This window comes from Sinocyclocheilus rhinocerous, unplaced genomic scaffold, assembly GCF_001515625.1.
Source record: "Sinocyclocheilus rhinocerous isolate Xijiao unplaced genomic scaffold, SAMN03320098_v1.1 scaffold789, whole genome shotgun sequence".
In the NCBI taxonomy this organism is placed as follows: Eukaryota; Metazoa; Chordata; class Actinopteri; order Cypriniformes; family Cyprinidae; genus Sinocyclocheilus; species Sinocyclocheilus rhinocerous.
Window position 1 is genome coordinate 1,238,879 of NW_015667306.1, and position 6,217 is coordinate 1,245,095.

Sequence of the window (6,217 nt, forward strand, 5' to 3'; positions counted from 1 at the left end):
AAGAACAGTCCAATAAGGTGTGGGAGTCACTATCAAGCACCATTTGAAGACAGGACTTCCTTTTCTGACACATGGTCACAGGAGCACATGGTGTGAGAAGGCGGCAAGATTATTTGCTTTAGTAATCTTATTTAAAATGACATGAACTGTACATAAAAAATGTGTGTGTGTGTGTGTGTGTGTGAAGGTGTAGAGAAGACTTTTGTCAGGTTTTATGACTTTTTTTATTTTGCATGTTCAGAAATGCAGTTTTTCTTTATGTTGCCTCAGGGCAACGTTGTGCGATAAGGGGTAAGGAAGCAGGGTTCCACGGCTCCTATCCCTAACCAGGATTTCCCATTGACAATACATACGGGCAAATCCTGTGTGACAAAAAGGGAAGATGCAAGGTTCCTGGGTGCACAGGAACACCCAAAGTGATGTGCAAAAATTGTAACGTGCACCTCTGTTCACAGCAGAGAAGAAGTGCTTTTTGAAGTTTCACACGGAGTAAAAGGATGTAGCTCGAAGTACATGAGATGACACAACACACTACATCAGGGCTGGAAAACTTCGGCCCTGGAGGGCCACTGTCCTGTAGAGTTAGCTCCAACCAAACACATAAGCACCAGCTAATGAATATCTTTTAAGATCACTAGAAAGGTACAGCCAGGTGTGTTTAATTAGGGTTGGAGCTAAACTCTAGGACAGTGGCCCTCCAGGACTGAAGTTTCCCAGCCCTTTCCTCCAATTCCCATACATTTAAGTTTTATTAAAAGTCCCTCTTTCCAAAGCATATCATAGGCTTTCTCAATATCAAATAAAGCCACCACCAATACTTCTTTATTTGTCTGAGCTTTCCTGATATTGGCTTCTAGGCTTAAACAACATCCATTGTATTCCGACCAGCCCTAAATCCACTCTGCTATGGCGATATAAGACCTTTTATTTCCAATATATAATTTAGTCTATGTATGATCATTTTTTCCATCAGTTTATTGTAACGTGCACCTCTGTTCACAGCAGAGAAGAAGTGCTTTTTGAAGTTTCACACGGAGTAAAATCTCATTCCATGAAGTACATGAGATGACACAACACACTACATCAGGGCTGGAAAACTTCGGCCCTGGAGGGCCACTGTCCTGTAGAGTTAGCTCCAACCAAACACATAAGCACCAGCTAATGAATATCTTTTAAGATCACTAGAAAGGTACAGCCAGGTGTGTTTAATTAGGGTTGGAGCTAAACTCTAGGACAGTGGCCCTCCAGGACTGAAGTTTCCCAGCCCTGCACTACGACACAAACCTAAGTCTCTATCAAATGCAATATATCAATGAGTTTCAAGTTTTTTCCCTTTTCACTTAATGATTTCGACATTGTTTGACAGATTTGTGATTGTGTCTTATGATATGTGAATGGAGAATTTTCTCTGTGATTCTGCACCATTATTGCACAACAACGAAAAAATATTTTGTGATGGGGGGTGAGGGGTGGTCAAAAAATGTTTTATCAATAAAATGTTGCCAAATAAACCAAAAAATTATGTGGAATAATTTTTTATCATTTAGCATCAAAATGTGTGCAGTTCAGGGTTAATGCACTTCATTATGTTAATATATTTTTCTTTTTCTTTGCATTTTTATATCAATATGGTACAAGATTATCCTATTTAAATCAATATGATAAATAAGTTAGGTCAAAACTAATTACAAAAAAAATAAAAAATTAGTCTGATTTTATTACCTAAAATGTATAATGTAATGGATTACGTTACTAACTACAATCATGTTTAACTCCCCCCTAGAGCCATCTTTAATGCATACATAGTAAATTCTGCGTCTAAAGTGTCTCCAGAAGGACTTCTTTTCATCATCACATCTGGGTGCTGATTCTTGTTCTGGATTCTACACTTTTTAATATCCTCTGATACATTATCATCACTATGGACTTTAACAAATACTTTAGCCAGCATTTATACTTTGGAATCAGTAACGGATTACAATTTTCAAGTAATCTAGCCAGCTCTGTGTATATATATATATATATATATATATGTGTGAGACCCTGGACCACAAAAAGCAATAGCCAAAAATACATTGTATGGGTCAAAATTATAGATTTTTCTTTTATGCCAAAAATCATTAGGATATTAAGTAAAGATCATGTTCCATGAAGATATTTTGTAAATTTCCTACTGTAAATATATCAAACCTTAATTTTTGATTAGTAATATGCATTGCTAAGGACTTCATTTGGACAACTTTAAAGGTGATTTTCTCAATATTTTGATTTTTTTGCACCCTCAGATTCCAGATTTTCAAATAGTTGTATCTCGGCCAAATATTGTCCTATCTTAAAAAAGCTTATTTATTCAGCTTTCGGATGATGTATAAATCTCAATTAAAAAAAAAATTGACCCTTATGACTGGTTTTGTGGTCCAGGGTCACACACACACACACACACATATATATATATATTACATCTTAAAGATGCAAGAAATACATGAATATGAGCACAGCTGTATGTGCTTTGTGTTTGGGGAAAATATGAGTTATAATTATGCAAATTAAATGGTTATAATAGTTATCCATTACCCAACACTTTCTCAATGGGCTTTGTATTACTGTATTACTTTCTAAATCCATTTTGAATGCAACAATTTACATGAATGGTTTGGTATAATTTTAGAACATGTATTCTTATTCTGTTAAATAAGGCTTGTTGATAGTTAAGTGACCGTATGTGATTTGAAATAACTGACAATGGGCTTTATTTATAAAACATAAGATGTGTAAATCATTCATATATCCATTTGCACGTAAATTGCCCCACTGAACTGAATGGAAAATTCAATTAATATGGCTCATTAGTAAAGTGACAGTATATATAGTCATGGCCAAAAGTTTTGGCAGTGACATAAATTTTGTTTTGCAAAGTTTGTGGCTTCAGTATTTGTGGATTATTTTTCCACATGTTTCTATGGTATACTGAAAAACAATAATAAGCATATCATAAGTATTAAAGACTTTTATTGGCAAAAAATATAATAAGTCAATATTTACAGTGTTGACCCTTGTTCTTCATAACCTCTGCAATTGGTTGCTGTTGCTGGATATTAGCTTCTGGGCCAAATCTTGACTGATGGCGATCCATTCTTGCCTGATTAGTTCTCGGAGTTGATCACAAATTAATGCACAATATTTAAAAATAATACTATTATTGTTTAATACATCAGTATACGTTGGAATCAACATTAGCCAAGCTTAATAAGTGATGAAAAAATGATTACCGTTACCTTTTGCAAACCACTGCAGTTAACTGATACACAATACAACATTCAAGTTTACAGTATACATTTCTATAACGTGTTACTCACTGCATTTATCTGCTGACAAGATAGCTAGACAACTAATGTGAACTCATATTTAATTATAGCTCACATAACGCTTGGCAATAAAACGGAAATAAAAGCTTGGCCTTTTTCACTAAACAAGAATCAAACCGCTAGGCGCATATGTAAACAATGACGACAACACAATTTTGCATCATACTTGAAGAGTTAACGTAAATAAATACAAATGATCAAATGGAAAAAAAACACAACATTTCCTTACCTGAATCGAAATGTGCGCTGTAGATCCACGAGCTGCGAGTTGCTATTCTGCTTCTCGCTTCACTGCTGCAATCCAGGCGCGTTTCTCGGAAATCTAAACCCTTTAATTTCCGATTATTTATAAATTAATGTTAGTTCCAGGCCAGAGGGAGCACCCAACCACCGAGCAACAAGGATCTAATTTTAATTTTGACATTTTAAACAGCAGGATTAAATCAATTATCGTAATCCCACTGTGCATCAAGCGCCTGCCGCCATTGTTTTGAATGCGCTCAAACACTAACCGGAAACGTCCAAGGAACAAAGACGCTATTCTTCCTTCATCAGTTTTTAAAACTGGAAGAGTTTGATTTCTATAAATTCCTCCCATTTTCCTAATTGATCCCCATACTTCACTTATGTCAATATCTTCTCCTATTGAATTACACCAATCTCTCCAGTACTTCTTTTTAGCTGCTCGGACTATTCTTCTTACTTCAGCTTGCGCTTTCTTATATTTAATAAAATCTTCAAATAAATTAGTCTTTTTGATTTTTCTGAATGCTTTATTCCTATTATGTACCGCATTACTACATTGTTCTGTCCACCAAGGAACTGCTTTCCTCTTTTTACATTGTCCCTTTTTTCCTATAATATTATTAGTTACATCATACAATACTTTACATATTTTCCCATTACATTCATCTATGTCTTCCATCATATTTACTTCTACTGCTGTTAGTTCTACCTCACTTAAATATGTATATGCTTCCCAGTTTGCTTTATTAAATCTCCATCTTGGAGCTAAAATCACATTATGTTCCATTACACTCATCCCTACCTTACATAAAATGATATAGTGATCACTACCCATATTATTATCTTCCCAAACATCCCATACACATTTACTTGCTATATCTTCAGAAACCAATGTTAAATCTATAGCTGACCCAATACCACGTACCAAATCTATTCTTGTGTTTCTACCATCATTTAAACATACTAACCCATTACGGTCTATTATTTCTTCTACAACATCCCCATTATGATCATCATTACTGCTTCCCCATAAAGTGCTATGTGCATTAAAATCTCCACACCAAATTATTTTATGATTTCCTGACCCAATAACCTTTTCTAAATCTTTACTTAATCTACGACAAGGATTATAATAATTTATTATTCTGATATTTTGTTTCTCTGCATATACATCTATAACCACCACTTCATGTTCTTCAATCTCATTAATGACTCTGTATTCTAATTCATTTTTTATAAAAGTGGCCACCCCACCTCCATTACCTGTCTTTCTATCTTTTCTTACAATATTATATCCTTGCAGAACAAAATTTAATTTAGGTTTTAACCATGTTTCTTGTACACAAATTATGTTTGGTTTCTTATTTAAAAGATCTATAAACTTTTTAAATTCTGGACCATTTGCTATAAGACTTCTGGCATTCCATTGCAGAATCGTTAAAAGCATTATTATTATTATTATGTACTTCCATATGTTGTTTGAGTACTAGATTGAGTCTTTAGCATGTCATTTATTTTTTCCAACGTTACACCTGCTACATTCAAGTATCTCTCAGCTGCCCTTATTTTGATTTTAATTCTCTCCGTTCTGCTTTCTGTTTGAGCAGAACAATTTACCACTTCAGCCATAAATGAAACAAATTCCATTTTCCCGATCACCAAACTATCCTCTTTTATCTTTCTCTGAGCCACAGTATTCCCAGTCCATTCTTGTATTTTTATCTCTCGCTGTATCTGTTCGTTTTGTTTTGCTTTTTGGGCTGCTTCAGCATAAGTCAACCCCTCAGTTATTCTCACATTTTGAATTTTCACAGCATGTTCGTGAGCAATGCATCCCCCAAATCCAGCACTATGCTCACCTCCGCAATTGCAGCATTTTGCCTTCGCTCCTTCGCCACATTTACCATATACATGATCACCCCCACATCTCGCACAATGTTGTTTTCCTTTACAAACTGCACTAAAATGTCCATACTTTTGGCACTTGAAGCATCTAAGTGGAGGAGGTATGTATGGTCTTACTGGGTAACTTACATAGCCTATTTTTACCCTCTCTGGCATTCTTTCTTCATCAAACTGAAGCATAACCGATAGACTGTCCATCCTTTCTTTATTTCTCACATATTGAAGCCGTTTTGCTCCATTACCTTCCCCCCCTTCAACGCAACTTTTAATTTTATCAGCATGTACATCAGTAGGAATTCCAGTTATTACGCCTCTAACCCAAGGCTTCGTCTTCATCAATGTGCATGATACCGGGTATCCAAGCATCGAATTTATACTTAGTGCCTTATTTTGTTGTTTTTCGTCCTTACACATGATAATCAAGTTTCCATCTCTCAGAGTCTTTAGAGTCTTTGTTTCTCCTAACGCTTTGTTCAGAGATTTGGTCAGTTTAATTGGGTTTATCGTCATACCAGTCATACCAGGTTTCATCATTACTTTGTATTCCTCTATATTTTTCCTACTCACGTGATCCTCCTTTCCACTATCCGTAAATGATCCTTGACTATTGTTTTTCTTTCTTTTCCGATTGACTACTTTCCACCATTCACTCCCTCCTGCACTCCCGCTACACGATTCGTCTTCCATTTCCGGATCACTAC

At 35.4% G+C, this 6,217-nt stretch overlaps 1 protein-coding gene across 1 annotated transcript in view; it reads right to left on the reverse strand.

Annotated features, from left to right (window-relative positions):
- Window positions 1-4,659: 4,659 nt before the first annotated feature.
- Window positions 4,660-6,217, reverse strand: part of LOC107733749 (uncharacterized) — a 3,523-nt gene continuing 1,965 nt past the window's right edge. Inside the window, exon 2 of the mRNA XM_016545516.1 lies at window positions 4,660-4,704. The gene's annotated coding sequence lies outside the window, so the exon portion shown is untranslated. The remainder of the gene's footprint in view (window positions 4,705-6,217) is intronic.